This window comes from Myxocyprinus asiaticus, chromosome 31 (assembly GCF_019703515.2).
Source record: "Myxocyprinus asiaticus isolate MX2 ecotype Aquarium Trade chromosome 31, UBuf_Myxa_2, whole genome shotgun sequence".
Lineage (NCBI taxonomy): Eukaryota > Metazoa > Chordata > Actinopteri > Cypriniformes > Catostomidae > Myxocyprinus > Myxocyprinus asiaticus.
In genome coordinates, this window is record NC_059374.1 from 18072070 (window position 1) to 18092398 (window position 20329).

The following is a 20329-nucleotide window of genomic DNA, read 5'->3' on the forward strand; positions in this document are numbered from 1 at the left end:
TCATCTCTCACGTGGTGTTGGAAAAACACCTGAGCTCTCTGTTCTGGGTGCTTAACAGACAGTTTTTCTCACGTGACCGTTTGTTCTTACTATTTACATGGCCCACAGTCACAAATGTTTGCCAGTCCCACAGGATTCTCCCACAAGACCAACAACATAAAGCTTTTGTAGAAGAAACAAACCACAATCGTTTGAGGAAGCACATATCCTCCAATTTAGACTCAAATATCCTTGCACTAACCTACTGTAGATTAAAGTTAAATTATGTCTTATATGGCCATAGAAGACCTGAAAATATCAGGGAATTTTACAATTGTGATTTATTAGCCTGGAAAAAAGTAATTTAAATTATTAATTGAAGTCCTGGAAATTCATATAATGAATAGTATATTTTCATTATATGAATCCGTCCGTCCGCCAGTCAGTCAGTCTTGACAAACTTTATTTTTCTATTATTGTTTGGGAAAAATCCTAGTTATCATGAATGACCGAAATACATTGGTCCAAAGTTAGGTTGACATTTTTGCGGACATCAGCACGTTGCTGCAATGTATTTTGCTTTTGCTCCACTGTTTGAAATGTGTCTCAGTGGCACAGCTTTTATTTTATTTGCTCTATTTCCAAGCAGTCACGAAAATTGCCAAGTCTGCACTGTTTTTATTGTTTTGTTTTACAACAGTAACAAAAAGAGGTCTATATCTGATTGCTAAACTGAGTTTCCTCCACTCACATCGCCTCTGCATGTGCTGAGAGATGAAGAGAGAGGAAGCGAAGCAGGCACATGCTCAACTTTGATGTTGTGCCAAAGGTTTTCTGGACTCTGTATGGGTAAATGGGAGTTTGGGGAGCAAAAAGAACCATATACCGATTCCTCACAGGTCCCCCAGAGAAGAAAAGCTGTTGGTTAAATTTGCTACTAAGACAGGCCAAGCCAAAAATATCACATTAAAACTGCAATGAAAGCTTAAAAACATAACTTTGTGATCTGAAGAATGTAGATTTCGAATCAAACGGTACCACTTAAAAGTTTCCACATATTACAATAATAGTAAAGTCATCAGCACTACAACACAAAGGTAAATGTGGGAATTATGTATTGACCAAAATGTTTAAGGCAAAGCTATCTCAATCAACTTCATGAGGTGCCACCTGGGATACTTTTTAAACATTATTGAAGGTCGGACAAAACAAAAAACAGATTTCAACATTTTTCTTTTTGTTATATGAAGGTCACATTAAAGCTGACTTGGAAACATTTTACCAGGACTTTATTATTTATTTGTGGTACTTTTCAAATACCTTTTATGTAAAGATTTGATTGTTTTAGCCTTATCTTAGATCCAGACTTTCAATATTAAACTAAGAAAATTTCACCACACCAAATTTTTTTTGCCAAACATAAAGTTTTTGTCAAAAGTTAACAAAAGTCAACAAAAGTGTCCATAAAGAGCAAACTTGAGATGAACTATGAGACAAGTGATGTTTGAAGGAAACAAAGAAAAATCAAGGTACAGTAAATATCACTTGTGAGCATAATATTTTGGTAACACTTTACCATAAGCTTCCATTCGTTAACATAGTTAATGCATTGTGAATCATGAACAAACAATGAACTATTTATTACAGCATTTATCAATCTTTGTTCATGTTAGTGAATAGAAATGCAATTGTTCATTGTTAGTTCATGTTAGTTCATAGTGCATTAACTAATGTTAACATATACAACTTTTGATTTAAATTGAATTAATGAATTACTATATGTTAATATTAACCAAGCTAAATAAATGCTTTAAAAGTATTGTTCATTGTTAGTTTGTGTTAACTTATGTTAACAAATGGAAACTTATTGTAAAGTGTTACCACTTTTTTTTTATTGGCTGTCATTTTCAATCAAGCTGTAATTTTGCAGAATTATGTGAAAAGTGTGAAAATAGTATTTAATTGTATTTAGGATACATAAAATGTTGGCTATGAAATCAGCCATAGCAAGACAATGGAGTACAACATTCTATTCCAAAAATGTTAAAAATGTTATTTCCATTACCTTCATTTCCACCTCAGAATTCTATTAAACACAATAGCCTACAGAATTTTAAAAGTGGTGGAAATTAAACTGTGGTGGGAATTTTCAAGACTTTTAATAAAAATGACAAAAAATAAATAAGATGCATGTACATACAAAACTTGATATTGTTATGAAAAAAATAGTGATTGTGAAAAATGTTTAAACAAGACTTTACTTTCTAAAAGTTTGCAGTGCTAAAAGTGCCTGAAGTTCATACTTCATAGTTCAATCTGCCATCTTATCACGTGGCTTGTTGAGTGCGTTACTTCATGCTATTCTCCGCGGTATCCACGCACAACTCACCACGCGACCCACCGTGAGCGAGAACCACATTATAGTGACCACGAGGAGGTTACCCCATGTGACTCTACCCTCCCTAACAACCGGGCCAATTTGGTTGCTTAGGAGACCTGGCTGGAGTCACTCAGCACGCCCTGGATTCCAACTCGCAACTCCAGGGGTGGTAGTCAATGTCTTTACTTGCTGAGCTACCCAGGCCCCATATCAAAAGGTGTTTAAGATAATGAGAAAAATACATTCAGACAAGTGCATTCAAAATTGTTACGTTGTTTTGGTAAAGTATACTGTAATCGAGTTGGAGATTTCTAATATGTACGTGTTGGAGATTTCTAATATAGTCTTTTAGGGAGTCATATTTGCACATTTCCTGACATTATACTAACTGTGAAAGTCACTTTGAGAGTGTTCTGAGTAAGCTTCTCCAGCCTTATCGTTTTCCACAGTTGGGCTAAACACTGAGTTATTTAAATTTAACTGCAATAACCCAAAGCCATGTTGATGGCCCCTAAGTTTCCTGGCAAAGCAAGTTCAAACAGCAGCCCTAAGCTCCTCTCGGGCAGAGCCCAGTGAAAATAGTAACATCTAATTACACATTAGCTCATACATGTTTCTCATGCAGAGTGGAAAAGTCACGTGCGGGCTCAGCTACAGACTGCACTTTGGTCTCAATGTCACTTACTGATGACTCTTGTGCAATAAGTCAAAGTCTCTCTCTGAATGTGCAGTGATTGAACATTGTTTATGCTTTGCTACTAGGTGAGGCCCTCAGCAGACTAAATCAGAACTTTTAATGTGTGATGTGTGTTAGAGAGCTTTAATGAGTTTGGAGGGTGTTTACATGTCAAGTGGCATCTGTAGGCAATGAATGTTCAGCAGAGTGTGGAGAAGGACAGGGATGTCTCTTTACTGACTCACTGTTGAAAAGGTGTTTTTGACTACATTTTAGTCATAACAAATCTTGGAATGAATATAAGGTGTTTCATTGGATATGACTAGTTGATAGATTTGGTCTTGGCTGACTAGATCTTCTTACTCTGCTGAGTTTTGCTTCCAGGCTGATCTCAAAGGGAAATCGGAAAAAGTAGGTTGACTTTTCTTTAGCTAAAATTGGTCTGTGCTTACCAAAATGCGAAACACTGCCCCCAATGTCCAAAGCTATAAGTGTTGTTGGGGGTATCACGAGTGAGCTCCATTTTCCAGGTGTAATGTCCACGGAGGGGCGCCAAAAGCGAGTTTTGAAGCGAGTTGTTTTCTGCTGTACAGGCTGTAATACAGTGAAGAGCACTGTAATAGGTATTTTATAAACTGTACCTCCAACCCAAACCCCAATCTTAAACCTTACCATCAATGGAGTAAATTGTAATGTTAGAGGGAAAAAATGCAACCTCTGAATCTCACTCATTACTGTTTATGCAAAAACAATACTTCCTGGTTAGGGTTAGGTCAACACAGGATCTGAACTCTGGTCTTCCACGCTGCGTGCTTCCGGTCGTGCCACAGGGGAAGGTAATCATGCCTGATAGGAGATGCCGCTTGTCAGTGAGTCGGCATAATGTGTCTTTTCCAAGGGTACCGGAACTCTCGGACACAACATGTTGACTTCCCGTGTGATCTTGTTGCTACTACTAGAACATACACAGATATGCTGTGTTCAGCATGTTAAGGCAGTCGCACACTGGACGAGATGCGCCACGTCACGTCGCGGGTAGGACACGCCACAGGTATCAAACAGTGCACGATGATGCGGTTCAGGTGGCAGACAGTACACACAAAAGTGTATCAAGGTTTTTGACTTCTTCAAGAATGAACAGAGTGACATTGATGAGTTTGCAGGTTAGTGTGAAACTGGTGTAACTGAGCAGACTGAACGATTAGAAATGGCGATGTTTATTACGCAATTTCTCTATCTGAAGCATTGAATGGACTTCATTCAATCTGTCAAACCACAAAAAGACACACTTGTAACTGAAAATGCACTGTGTAGGATAAATGAAAGATACATATACACAATATATCATCACTGATGGCTAGAGTAAATAATCTATGTCCTTTAATAATTATTTTGGTCGAATGTAATGGAAAACTTTGCGAGTTTCGCTCAGTGGCGCAGCAGAAATTTGAGCAGCCTCCGGAGTCGTAGCTGGTGGCGGCGGTGTGCGTACCATCATTGAAAACAATTGTTTTGAATTTTAGAACGTGCCATGTCGTCCGCCAGATGCGTCCGGTCTGACCCCTTTAAGACATGTTGCTGCTGCATAATTAAATATGCATACGATCACTTTGAAGCAGATCTAGACAGTTGCTGCTGGGGGGGAGGAGGGTTTTACCATGATGCAGTAAATCCAGCTTACCTGCAAAAAACAGAGGCAATTTAAATATTAGTCTAAGAGAGTGTACACAAGCTCATTGGCTAACAGGTTACATGTCAAAGGACCTATCAGCTGCTCCATGCAATCGGATTGGCTTAACTGATTACATGTAGCCTTATCTACCAGCCTGCTTTAGTACACATGACAAACATTGTCGAAATAAATGAGAAATTCCCAGTCCAATCAAATCAGTTTTATTCGTTTAGCACTTTTCACAATAGATATTGTTCCAAAGCAGCTTTATAAAAAAAGAATGCCTAAAAAACCCCAGTAAACAAGCCAAAAGCAACTATGGCAAGGAAAAAAATGATGAGGGACAAAACTTTGGTAGGAACTAGAATAAGCTGGGCAGCCTACCTTTTCTTTAACATGATAACACTGGAAGTTGGCATGTTGTTTCCGAATGTTCCAGTACCCTGACATCTGTCCCATTATGCAGAGTCACTGAAAAGCATCATGTCCTATCAGTTATTTTTGCATCAGTTCAAGTGGCACGACTGTGTTACATCAGCAGCGTGGGAGACTGTTGAAACCAGCAAGTAACCGTTCACATAATCAGTGACTAACGCAATTCGGAGGTTCCATTTTCCCTCTAACATTACATTTGAACTTTACTGATGCTTAGGTTTAGGGTTGGGGTTTGGGGGTAGACTTAATAAAATATGCATTCCTCTTCACTGTTTTACGGCACATCATTTACAGTATAGCCAATAAAACTTGCTTAACAGCTTGCTTTTCACCTGAAACCTGGAGCTCACACGTGCCTTTACGGCCCGAAACACTTTCCGCTTCGGCCACTGGGGGCAGTGCTTCAATTTATGGTAAGCACTTTCGGTAAGTTTATATCAAGAAAAGACAACTTACTGTTTCTGAATTCACTGTGAGATCAGTCTGTTTTCTTGCAGACACATAATGAAATAAATTATTGTCCATATACCAAATGTGTACATGTATATAAATATATGAAATTTTAGGTTTTTTATTTAGTTTTTAAATATATATAATGATTAAATTGCAAGCATTGGATTCCAATATAAGGCAGCTTAAGGAATGTAGGCAGTTATCAGTGAAGTGCCCCACATGTCTGGTACATATACAGTAGGTTGTAGCTGGCGAAAGGGGTGGTTCAGAAGCAGGTGAGATTGAAGTAGGGGAGAGTGGGGTATGATGAGCCTGTGGGTAAGCTGACCCACCCCGTGTATCTAGGCAACTGTACATATTTTTTGTCATGTGTGCCATCACGAGCGTTGGAACCTGACCTTGGAGCAGTGGAAGAAGGTCACCTGGTCCGATGAGTCCCGTTTTCTTTTACATTACTTGGACGGCCATGTACATGTGCGCCATTTACCTGGGGAAGTGATGGCACCAGGATGCACTGCGGGAAGACGACAAGGGAGACGAAAAGAGCCTTTCACATTTATGTTTTGCTTCTCTCCAATGCAACAGACATTTTATAGACACACATTTCAGGCTCTATAAAGTTATAAAGGGGATGACTTTGATTTCTGACATCTAGCCTGCTCATGAACACTGTAATGAGCCCCTATTCATCTTAGTTACAGAAATGTTTTCATTGGATCACAGTGTAATGTGTACATTAGCATTTGATTAGTGTTTGATCTCCTTCCAAAAATACTTTTTTAGAGCAGGCCGGACTTTGGCATTGTCCTTGGATGCTAAAACTCTTTAAAATAGAAGTTCAAAGGATGTTTAAATGAAAGTTGAAGTCCTGTCGTGTGACAATAGCAGGGGGTCAAGAGCTCTTTCTATTTAATTTCCAATACATCATGAAAAGTATAAGCAAGCACTGGTAGAGGTGTGTTTCTAGGGGGAAAAAAAGCTCTGAATTACAGTGCTCTTACCATGCCCAGGTATCAACTCCTAATGATTGGCAACCACATCAAGCAAGATTTTCTAAGGCTAGATTACCAGAATTTTAATCAGTTTTTTACTCACAGCTATCAAATCGTTTCAGAAGGCTATGAATATAGCACACAAGTCATATGTATGACTTTTATGTTGCTTAAATGCTGTTTTTTGTCATTTTTTAACCTTGACAGCACCTGGTCCCCATCCACTTCCACTGTATGGAAAAGAGAAGCTCAAACATTCTGCTAAACTTCTCCTTTTGTGTTCCACAGACAAAAGAAAGTCAGATGAGTTTGGAACGACATGATGGTGAGTAAATGATGACAAAAAAATATCTTTTTTTGGGGTGAACTGCTCCTTTAAACTGCGAGAAAGTTAATGCTGTTGTTCAGCATAAGAGCAGGGGCAACATGCTTAAATGTAATTTAAATTATGTTACATTTGTTATGCATGACATGGTTGACGTAAAACTCCTGACAAAACAAGTAAAACTATAATATCCACTTAATCCCATGGCCATGACTCACTTTTTCTGTCTCTGTCTCTCCCCGATAAGAATAGACATTGACTCGTGATGCTTTAGCCACAGACAACAGCATGATTGCGCACTAGTGTACAATGATGCAAAACAACTTTTGTACAGCTGAATTTGTACACAGGCATTCTGAGTGCAAACATAATTTCTTCCTCACTAATTCTGCGTCAGTCATCCTTTCTGCTCTGCATGGAGGGCACTTTATCTGGGTTCAAGAGGCAGGATGGCATTATCACAGCCTGTGGGCATGAGTTTCATCTCCACAAAAGCTGAATGCTGGTGATGGGTGAGATGCATCACTGAGCTCTCATTTTAGATTACCAAATAAATTGAATTGTGGTGCTTCAGCATTTAATTTTTGTGCTGCTCTCAAGGGAAGTGTGTTCTCTGCTACCTTTCCTGTAAATGAACTGTAACCCATGGAAAATGAGCCCTCTCTGACGTATGATGAATGTGCCTTTTCATGGTAAATAGAGAGGTGTTTCTCCAGGGCCAGGAAACTGTTGGTCAGAGCCTGTGTTGCTCTCAGGGTTGTAAGGAGATGGAAAAAGTTATGGCTCAACATGAGGATGAGAGACAAAGGACAGGTTGTTCAAAGACTTAATTGTCCATCTCAGCTGAATACTTAGCTGAGGAATAGTTCCACCTAAAAGTGCAAATTCTGTCATAATTTACTCAAAGTCAGCCTTTACACAAGATTGGATCAGATTGGAAGTGGCGATTGCAGCCCGTTCTTGCCATTTTTGTATGCAACATACAGTACATCAGAAGGTCAATGAACAGACTGTGGCGGTCCATGGGTGTGGGGCTTAAACTAGCTTTTAGTAAGCATTACAATATGGATCAACATCTCATTAAGTTGATGTTAGTAAAATAAGTTCAATTATTAATGTGCTGTTCTATTGTCTTAGTATTCTGTATTATATATTTAACAAGCCTAGAATGCTGCATGGCTTAGCACATTTGTCACTTATTGTACCACACAACTTTAAAAACAATACAGAGATTACCATAATAAAACAATACTAAAAGAATACTTCATTAAAAAAATCTTCGATGCTTTGTGCTGAGCTCCAATCACGTGTTCATTTGAAATTGTATTTGTGTCGTTGTGGTTCTAAATATAGAAGTTTTTTATTTTATTTTTTTCTGTTTGAAACTAAATATCTTTTTCTTGAATGTCATGGAAATTAATCTTGGGAATTGTAGTGTTTTGGCTTTGAGTGCATTGTGGTTGTGACTGAGAGGCCTTTAATTTTGCCAGTCGGGAAGGGATATACACAGTGTTACCGTACAGAGCAGAGAGGACAGCAGACTTCAAAAACCTGATAAAAGACTATTAACATATGTGGCCGACACAATAGCCCGGGTCTGATAAAAAGCATGACCCTATTGCTGACTGCCATGTGACGTCCATGTCAATTAGATTATATATTTGAGCATTTTAGTGTATAATTGCTTTTGAGGCCACAGATTGGAGATTGCAATAAAAGGTTTGTTCTTAAAGGGTTTGTTCACTCAAAAATGAAATCATTTACTCGCCCTCATGCCATCCCAGATGTTTATGACTTTCTTCTGCTGAACACAAACAAAGATTTTTGTAGGTCCATACAATGCAAGTGAAGGGTGACTCCTTTTTTACTGTACATCTTGACAACAGTCTCCTTGGCAATCTTGATCTCAAGCTCGATTACACTTACTAGCACTATATAGTGCTCTGCGCATGCATTAAGCACTAGGAAGTGTAACTGAACTTGAAATCATGGTGGTGTCTAGAGACTGTACAGTGAAAAAAGAGATACATTTTGGTCTGTTCTCACCCAAAATCGATTGTATTGGTTCAGGAGACATGGATTAAACCACTGCAGTAGTATGGATTACTTTTAGGCTGACTTTGTGTTTTTTGGAGCTTCAAAGTTCTAGCCACCATTCACTTTCATTGTATGGACCTACAGAGCTGAGATATTCTTTTAAAAATCTTTGTTTGTGTTCTGCAGAAGAAAGAAAGTAAATGATGAGAGAATTTTTATTTTTGGGTGAATTATTCCTTTAAATAAGATAAGCTGATTGCAACTCTGATACAGTATAATATTTATTTTATGAGGCCTAAAGGAGTGTCATTGTTTCTCACTCTTCTAAATCACAAAATGCTGCTGTCAAGATTTCGCCAGAGGTCATGCCATGTGCAGCCGATGAAAGCGTCACTGCGCAAGGTGTCATTTATTTTTTTGTCTGACCTTGCACAGTCAGATCTGATCATCATAATTCGTCAAGGGCAAAGGTCAAGCTCAACCCTGAAGCTCTCACATCGAGACTGTGGTATGCTGCAGCAACCACATCACAGCTTCACTGCTAAGCTGTGCTAATCCTATTACACCCACTTTCAGCATAACCAAAACATCTCCATTAAATCTCTCTTTTGCAGCACCTTTCCATGCTGCCAACAAGAGAGATTTGTCCTCGCCAGCTGTCAGAGGAGGCTTGAAGTAAAATTCTGCAATTCAGTAAAACAATTAAAGGACTTCAAACAAGTTAAGCTGACAAGAAAACACCTCTGACATGCTGCTGATTACCACAGACAAAACATTTGGCTCATAATAATAATAAAAAATAAAAACAAAAGTTAACAGTAATGCACTTACATTTGAAGTCTATGGGGCAAGGCATTTTGAATCACTCATTCATTTTTAAGTGCTTGTTAAAGCTGTGCAGCTGTCTGCATTGGGACTATTTTCTAGTAGGTTGAACATCTGGTTTGTATTACAGATATAGTAGATGTAGTGTAGCATTCTCTATGTAAACAATACTTTGCGGATAGTTTCTGTACATCGTGTCCCTTTCTGGTATCCTTACACGTCTCATGCAAAAGTTACAGTTGTTACTGGCTTTACATGGTCATGACAAGAGTTGAAAGATTGGATGTAACTTTGCGCAGACAAGCTTGGTAAGCTATTTTATCATACTAGTCTCATGCTAAAATATGTAATCTTTCGATCTTGTAGCTATAATTAAAAAAAAAAAAAATATATATATATATATATATATATATATATATATATATATATATATATATATATATATATATATATATTATGTTTATTCTGATCCAATGCCCTGCTCAATAGACTTCCTTTGTAAGTGCATTACTGTAAATGCAATTTGTGCTTGTTTTTACATACTGAGTGATGAGTCAAATCGATTTCCTTTGGTAATTGATGTCACGTTACAGATGCTGTATAAGCTAAAGTTGTACTGAACCTGGAATATCCATTTAAGAAGCTTGTGCTAATGTGTGGCTCATTTACTATGTCTTCTTAGACATTTGAAAAGTATTTTTGTTGCATTGTTGAATTTTGAATGAATCTAATTAATACTACTTTATTTTAAATCAGTTTTAAATTTGTATTAAACACCTCAGATTTGTATATGTGCCATGTGTCTCTTCTCTCAGTGATTATAAAAGCTCACAGATTTAGTTATTCAAAGGGAGGCAAAACAAACTGTGAAATATGGAAAATCCATAGCAGATTGTCAGTGGAAGATTATCCATGGACACTTTACAGCTGACCTCTCCATGCCTCGAACGTTATTCCCATCATGGCCATTTACAGGAGAGCAGTTTTAATGTGACCATCAACACTTTTGCTGTATTTAGAGTGAAACAGCTGAGCTTGCACAGTCTCAAAGGATTCTGTTTAATTTCTGGACATTTGTTACAGCATTGACTGTTTGTCACTGGACATGTCTGTGTGGGAATATTCAGCACCTCCCTCTGTTGTGTCAAGCTATTCTCTGTGCTGATGCTCACACTGTGTGCTCCAGACATCTGTGTTAGGCATATTGTAATCTTCATTTGTTTTAAAACAATTAAAGAAAATCAGGCTTAAGAAATGAGGTTATAAACATTAAAAACTATAAAGGCATGTAATGCATCAGGAACTAGAGCGGAACAGTACCCACCCACTTTTTCAGTCCTTTTTTTTTTTTTTTTTTATTGATTAAAAAAAATAAAAAAAATAAAAGAAAATATATATATATATATTAGATAGATAGATAGATACACACAACCAGTCAAAAGTTTTGAAACACTTGACTGAAATGTTTCTCATGATCTTAAAAATCTTTTGATCTGAAGGCGTATGCTTAAATGTTTGAAATTAGTTTTGTAGACATAAATATAATTGTGCCACCATATTAATTTATTTCATTATAAAACTAAAATTTAATAATAATAAAAAAGTTTTGGACCAAATAATAAAGAAAAGCAGCCAATAAGTGCCCAACATAGATGGGAACTCCTTCAATACTGTTTAAAAAGCATCCCAGGGTGATACCTCAAGAAGTTGGTTGAGAAAATGTCAAAAGTACATTTCTGCAAATTCAAGGCAAAGGGTGAGTACTTTGAAGATGCTAAAATATAACACAGTTTTGATTTATTTTGGATTTTGTTTAGTCACAACATAATTCCCATTGTTCCATTTATGTTATTCCATAGTTTTGATGACTTTACTATTATTCTAAAATGTGAAGAAAAGAAAAAAAAAATATATATATATATATATAATAAAGAATAAGTGTTTCAAAACTTTTGACTGGTACTATATATATATATATATCATTTAAGACATTATCAAACTATCATTTGTCAAATTTTAGCATTTTTTAGCATGTTTTGAAGTGTCAGCTTTTGGCATAATGTCAGATTATGCTTATAGTCAAACCTGACCTGGTGTTACAAAGAGAAAACATAGAATAATAATTTTGTTATTTTGTGACTAATCATTTATTTCAAACATTAAAATGTATTAAATCAAAGTAAATTAATAATGATGTCAAGAAATGAACGGTAATAAACAGAAATAAACAGCAATGGACTGTGAAAATTCAATGAGTGTATAAAGCAGAAGACTCAGATTTGTTATAGGTTCTCTGTGTGTATGCTCAGATAGAGGAAACCATTTTTATTACATTGAAAAAAGTGATTCTGGTCAAAAATGACCGAACAGTATAGGAAGGTTCAAATGAAGTTGAAATAACTTAGATTGATGTCTTCAACAGAAGCACAGACCATCGATTAACATTGTAAGTGTCTCACTGGAACCTCGATTTTTGCTTTTTTTAAAGAAAAAGAGGAACGAGTCTAAATTAATTTTTGTGGTAATTAACATTATGCCACAAATGTTGTCGATTTATAAAATAAATAAAAACATTTGCTTATAAAAGCAATATAAATGAATAGGATTTGCACTTGGTGCACTCTATAGAGCTTTGGCCTATAGAGCGAAAGATCTTACAGTCCCTTCAGTAGCATGTGCTGTATAAAGCTGTTTTAAGGTCCTAGATCACTAATCCTTATAAATACAGAATTTTTTTGCAAAGATGTTTTGTGAATGTTTCATCAGCTGAACGATTAACACTAATTTATACAACAGTACAACGCATTAAAGAGACTGTAAGACTATCCCTTACAGCCTTGTTTTCAATTCCAACTAAAATTAATGATGGTAGTACTTTGCTATTCACAAGAAGCTTAGATATTTTTCAAACTCAAAATTTTGGAGTGTGCAATTGTGAATGCTTACATGGGGTGTTCATTGTGCGTGTTATTTAAGCAGACTGCGTTTGTCTATTGTTGTTCAAATCAAATTGTATGATCAATTTATACTGAAATCCACATAATTTTCCAGATTATTTTGTTTTTAAATGAAAAGTAACAGCAGAAAACAAAAGAATAAAACCTTAAATATAGGTAAAGTAACAATGGCATTATAGCACAGGCAACTGCACAGTTAATTTAAACCTGGTGTTACTATTTCAATGTAAACACAGTTAGGTAACTTCCCACACAAACATTTAGCAGGAATCTTTTTTCTGCATCATTTGTTTCCTTTATGAGAGGCGAGAAGAGCAGTTCCTTCCTTATGTTAAAGATATGATGAGTCACAGTTGAGAGTGTGTGATGTTATGATTGTCTGCCTCTGAATGTGGACTGTGAGAAAACTCTACCAGCACTGAAAGGTAGAGAGGAGTGGTTGCCAGGGTGAGGAGACTCTTTTTCATCATGCTGAGCTCTGATTGGTCAGCTAGATGTCTGAGGGAAAGGAATCCTGCCAATTGGAAACAATCAATGGTTTGTTGCCGAGGCTAAGTCGTTCCAGCACCAAGCTAACATTTTTTGGCAAAAGGTTTGCCCCATAGGTTTAAAACGAACACACTCAATAGAAAATTCAGGCTCTTCAATATGTGAAGTACTATTACATTAGGTAACCTACATGGGTCTATGAAGCTTTTGGAAAATAGCAGTTCTTTTGCCTAAGAGAGCCTCACATTCTAGATCTTGAGCATGTAAACAAAGGGGAATTACTGTTCAAATTACAATATTTTTGTTCAATTAATCATACTTTTTACTATAAAAGACATGTCTCTATCCTATTGTGATATGCATTATGCAAAAGAAATTAAAACTGCATTGCAATGGTTTTAAAATACTTACAGAGTCATCCAGCATCAGCATAACTGATTTACAAGGTCTCTATCAAATCTAAATTTAGTTATAGCTCATTAAAATATACACATCAAACATAAGTGCATGGCTAAGTAAACCACAATGCACTTCAGTTACAAGTGTGGAATACTGGCTCTATTTACATATTTTATTGAACTGAAGCCACATGACAGACAAACCCTACCTCATTTAAAAAAAAAAAAAAAAACGAGCATAAAATAATAGTCTCCTTTGATTTAGTACCGTTTGATGTCACATGACTGCTGCTCTGGCTGCTGTGTACTGCTTGTTGGCAGACTCTTTGCTGTCGTCTGGGCTGCTGTGGTTAGACAGCCATACTGAGGAACAATAGATTTTATAAGGCCCTTTGTTGGCTGACCCCCAACACCCCGTTAGCCATTTTTCTTAATCTTAGCAAACTTGTACTGTAATTCTTGAAGGAGAACAAAAATACTCCACCAAATGCTCTCAGGGGACACTATTTTACCGGTAAATCTCTCAAAGCCTGTCAAAGATATGTCCAGGTCATTTTTAAAATAAATAATTAAATAAAATTAATTTGCATAAATGAATGAAGCCTGTTATCATTTAATTAAGCAATGAAATGAATAGTTCACCCAAAAATGAAAATGCTGTCATTATATACTTACCATCTTGTTGTCCCAAACCAGTATCACTTTCGATCTTCAGTGGAACACAAAATAAAATGTTATGCGGAATGTTAGCATCATTTACAATGAAAGTAAATGGTGACTGTCATTCTGCCTAACAACTCCTTTTGTGTTCCAAGATGGAAAGAAAGTCTGGAGTCTGGAACAATATGAGAGTAAATAATGACAGAATTTTAATTTTTAGGTGAACTATTCATTTCATGGCTTAATAAAATCTTAATAGGCTTCATTTATTTAGGCATAATAATAATAAAAAAAAAAATCTTCTTTTGATCACATAAATATTTTTGCATTCTCATGATCATTATGTGTCTAGATGATTTGTATTATTTTATTTGTTCTTTCATTTCAGAAATTGAAAGAAAAATATCACATTTTGTTCAAGTCAAATGCAGTAACCCCAACAAAACATCTTGATATTTTTGACTCATAATTCATGATATTTGTAACAAATGATTTTTTTTTACCATGCAAATGAGTGAAATTTATATACTGTACACTTACATGTATTAAATGTGTATTAAGGAATATATATATTACATTTATGCATTTAGCAGATGCTTTTATCCAAAGCGACTTACAGTGAACTTATTACACGGACAATCCCCCTGGGGCAACCTGGAGTTAAGTGCCTTGCTCAAGGACACAATGGTGGTGGCTGTGGGGATAGAACCAGCAACCAATGCCATTCACAAAACACAAAGATTACATTTCTATGCTCTTTGGTTTGTCTTTTTGCGACATGTGTTTTTAGCTAAATTTTATTTCTTATTTTATCACCTCAGACAACCTTATTTGTCAATGCCGTGTTTGTTGTGGTGCTGCCTTTAATTTATGTCAAGACAATAATAGGGCCATTTGTAGGGCCTATTACTTTTACATTAATTTGAAAGAGAATGTTATGAGATTAATCATCCTTACACAGACACAATTTTCTTGGTTCACCTCAGTTTCAGTGCCATATGTTGTCAATCCACGTAGATGTGGAAGTGTAAAGCTACTTCATTGTGTCACAGCAGGCAGATGATAGCAGACAGTATTGTAGCATGAAAATAAACCTACAGTGACTGCATTTGTCTGGCTGTCATTTTACCCCTCTGGCTACTCTCTCGCTCAGAGACAATGACAACATAGATTATGTGATGTTAAGACGGAGCGCTCACAATTATCAAGCACATTTCAAATGTGACAACAATGGATGGACAGAGGGGGAATGGAAATGGGCATCCCCACATTTCTAATTACACATGTAAATCATTAGGGTTGGCATATAATTAGGGAGTAGAATTGAAGTCATAAAGGCAGACCTCAAATTAATCCAATCCGCATGCAGGATGTCATATTCACTGATAGGGAAGGTCTTATCAAGGCAGGTCATCAGTGTTTGAACTAATAGGATTGCTATATATCTGCTTGTTCTGTGAGGGTCTGACTGTTTTATAAGAGTCTGTTAGAGTCATTTCGTAATAAGAGTAACCTAAGTGAGGGCAGCTCACTTGTATGAGTCACATGGAGGGTGGGTGGCATTTGTGAATGGAGCAGGCCAGCCCCTGTTTTAGGACTATTGTCTGTGTGTGTGTGTGTCTTTCTGTAGTTCACCAAAAGACAGAGCACATCTGGAGTTGCGGCCACATAGCAGAGCCAGGCGCCAGAGCTCCTATCCATCAGCCTTTCCCTTTAGTCTGTTTTCTTGCCTCACATATGCTCGCACATGCAGGGCTGCCTGGTAACAGGGTGTAATTTCCATTCAGAAAAACAAATCTCTAATGAGGTTTGTAATGAGCCTGTGAAACATGTTTCAGGTGATGAGGCTTGGAATGGTAACGTCACTTTTTAGGGCTGGGAATGATCACAGACCAATTTAGTCTTTGCAAAAAAACAATTTTTAATCAGTATTTGTGTTTTGTTTTTCAGTAGAAATATCGAAAGAACATTAACCTCCTGAGACCCCGCGCCCACATGCGTGGACATTAAGTTTTGGATTCGCTATACGTAACACATAACTTAATTTTATTTAAACCAGCTGATCTCAGTTCAGGAGACTCTGAGCTGTCATTAAAGGGTTAAACTTTTGACGCACTGAGTCATGTGACAAAACAACATGGCGCCGATCTCAGCTGAGTTTGTCTTTGGGAGAAACGGCAACAAAACTACATCTGGTAAGAAACCTTATAAAATTTTTTACATTAAAACCTGTTTGAGTCAAAAGAGTAGAGTCTCTAGTTTCATCTGATATGCCCTTTTCTTTATTTCATTTATTTATCGCGAGACACCACGCTGTTAAACACAATGACCACGTACATGGACTATAGGCTTATTTTCCTTAAAATATCCTATATTCACTGTGCATTATCACATTGAAAATCAATGGATGCATCCAAAAGCTGGAAAATGTTGCTTTTAGAGACTTTCTATGGAGTAAGGATAAAAATAAGGTGCATTTCAAATGGTTCTGAGACCAGAGAAGACAGCACAATGGAGGTTAAATCATTCCCTAATTAGGGAGCAAGGGAGCATCCTATAGCTTTCCTTTGCAGCCAAGTGCATTCACTCCTAACATCCGGTCAAAAGTTCAGTTTCAGGATGCAGATGATGTTTGGACCACTCAACATGTTTGGCTGAAATGGAACAATGGTAATAAGTACATAGATTCTGAATTTTTCATGCAAAAATTTATTTTAACATGGTTGGCAGTGATATATATATATATATGTGTGTGTTTGTGCATTTTTCTTAGGTACTACTAGTTACAAATCAAAAAGAGGAATGGAAAATGCACTTATGCTTGGGTCTCCGGAGGTTAAAACAAATTATCAAATAAAAATTGTTTTTAGAGAAAATATCTTGAATTTACAGAATTTTGAGAATATAGTTCATTTAAATAAGATTAAAGAAATAGTTTACTCAAAAATGTAAATTCTGTGATAATTTACTCACCCTCATTTCTTTCTTTATTCTGCAGAACACAAAAGGCAATAATTTAAAGTTTGTTCTGTTCGCTGATTTCAGTACAATATCAGTTGATAGTGACTTACTTTAAAGCTTAAAAAAGCACCAAAAGTGTCAGAAATGCAACCTGTACGTCATTTTCAAGTCTTCTGAAGGCATATGATCACTTACTTTGATGAACAAACCAAAATCAAGCCAAGTTATTTTTCACTCTCAAATCAAATCAAATATTTATAAACAGAATGAGTACAAATCCAATATGGCGACACGGCAATAGCATCAAACGTAATTGCACATCTTGTGACCAAACATCGTGACATCATAACAGAAGAACTCATAGATATACATAAGTAGATGCCTTATTCGGCTGGTTCGGATACGTCGACTGTGGCACCATCTTGGAACGGTCAACAAGGAGAGCTGTTTGAATGTAAGTGAATGGAGAAGAAGCCTCAGACCGCTGCATAAACTGCTTTTGTGTGGAAACAGTTCACCATGTAATGAATTAACTGACTGGGTGCTAATTGTCAGTATGTTTGCCATATTCATTAGTAGAGGACTTTATTTGCAGAAGTGAAGAATTTTTTTATCATCTAAAATATTGCCCAATATTTATGGAAATCAGATAATCTGAAAGTTTGATGGAAAAGACAATAGACTTTTAGACCGTATAGACCGTATCTGTCAATTTACATGAATGTGTTGACAGATAGCTCTTGACCAATCCAATATGGGGATGCGCCGACGTATCGCGGTCCATAGAAACAGCTGCTAATAAGATATCTTCGTATAGATATCTATGGAAGAATTAATGAGGTTTGATGTTATTGATGTGTCGCCATTTTGGATTTGTACTTGAGTTTAATTCCTTAAATTTCTCTTAAATTTGAGTGTGTTCATCACACAAAGTGACCATATTCCTTCAGAAGTCTTGGAATATAACGCACAAGTCGCATGGACAACTTTTGTGATACTTTTGGGTGCTAAGTGTCAAAGTGACTCACTATGTACTGCCTTTGTTTTGATTTCAACCAACAGGATATTCATTATATTATTTCACTTTGTGTTTTGCAGAAGAACAAAATTAATACAGGTTTGGAACAACTTGAGTGTGAGTAAATGATGGCAGAGTTTTGATTTTTGGGTGAACTATGCCTTTAAAACAAGAAAAACCATTTTGCACATTGGGTGAATTTTTTTTTATTTTTTTATGGCTGTTCAGGTATTTTTACTGGAAACAAGACAAAAATACTGATTGAGAAAATTATTTTTTGCAGTCAACTAAAATACTCACCTCTGCATTAACATTTTCATATCACACTTGGGAGAAACTAGAAAAAGTTTACAGTATTTGATAAAACTCAGCTTTTACTTTCAGGCAGACGCAAATGCCTGTTAATTGTTCACAACTTTATAAATCAAATGTGACTCAGTTTTGGGAACGTATCCAGCCCGTCTGTTTCTAATTAAAATCCAGCCATGTGTTTCTTGAGAGCTTGTTTGATCCGCAGAAATGTGTGGATGGCCAAGCCCGCATTATTGTCTTGAAATGCAGGCTGAAACCTCCCTCTTTTTCTTTGGGAGCTGTGATTACAGTTAATTTGCCTTACTGTACAGACATAATGTGATTATAAGAAGGACTGTAATCATTGTCTTGAAAAATCGGGCTGAGATTTCCATGCAGAAAAGAAATGATGACAAGCTGAAGTGTATTTTTCACATTCACAGAAGCTTTGGAATGACACATCACTAAAAATGCTTCATATAGCTGAAACCAGCAACAGTGGCAGCAACTGAGCTCATGCTTTTTACTGCTTTGGGTTAGAAAAGCCAAAGGAAGTTACAGAATGCTCTGTGGGGCAAAGAGGAAATAGTTGGAACTTAAAGAGGCAAAAAAAAAGTTTTTTTTTTTTTTTCTCTTTTCCAAATAATAAATGTGGATGAGGACTCAAAATGTTACAATTCTAAATTTCTACTTTTCTGTTGAACAGAAGAATGTCATACTGATTTGGAACAACTTGAAGGTGAGTAAATGATGACAGAATTTTCATTTTTGGGTAAACTATCCCTTTAAAGAAACAAAACCCACAAGGGGAGAGTTAATTGCATTGTGGAGCCATCCAGAACTTCCAAACATATCTTAGGATGAGCAGAGTTACAAGGCACCAGGGATTGCCACAATGCAGGGGAGTGCCATCATTCTATACTGAGCTTCTCTGTGGCCCGGCTCAGACAGCTCTAAATTACTGGGCTGCAGTGGTCAACGGGTCCAGATATAGGCCTGCGTTTTAAAGGGGGTGAGGGAAACTGGTTGCAATATAGCAGGGCATGGTGGAGGAAGGGTGTTTAGTCACGTTTTAGACCCATACCAATAGCTCAGGAGGAAGTCCTGCATCACCAGTGTGCCTCTCCATTCGGCTGCCTCAAAGCACAGAGTGTCGGATTTCAACACATGGAGCAAATTTTCCCCTGTGCTGAACGAACTTTCATGCTCAGTTATGCCCCACCAACCCCTTTATGTGCTTTTTGGTGTTTTCTGTGCAAACAGAGAGTAAATTGAATGTTTTACGTGACAAGAAAGGTCAAAGGTTTACTAGTGACAGACAGTAGTTGCAGACAGTAAAGTTGGTCAACACAATTATTCGCAATAATGGAAATTCCAGCTGTCTGAAAGGGAGTATCTTGTTGCAAGAGTCACAGCACTGGGACTTTCTTAGACAGTATGCATCACCGAAACCTACATGTCTTAGTGCATGTCAGCAAAGGAATATTATGACATATTGATGATGTTTTGAAAAGTAGCACTCATTTTTACAGTAATAGGATAACAGTAATAGGAACCTAGGGTTAATGCCTTGCTCAGAAGCAGAATAGTGAAAGAGTATGTTTCTGATCTCAGTAACACTTTGCACTTCTTAAGTCAACCCAACTTGAAATGACTTTTTATAATTTTTATAATAAAAAAAAATAATTTTGTGTGAGCTGTCCAGATCATTAACTATTAGCTATGGACCTTTTAACATTGTTGTGCTCTTTAATTTTGTGACAACAAGGCTGTGAGGAGTA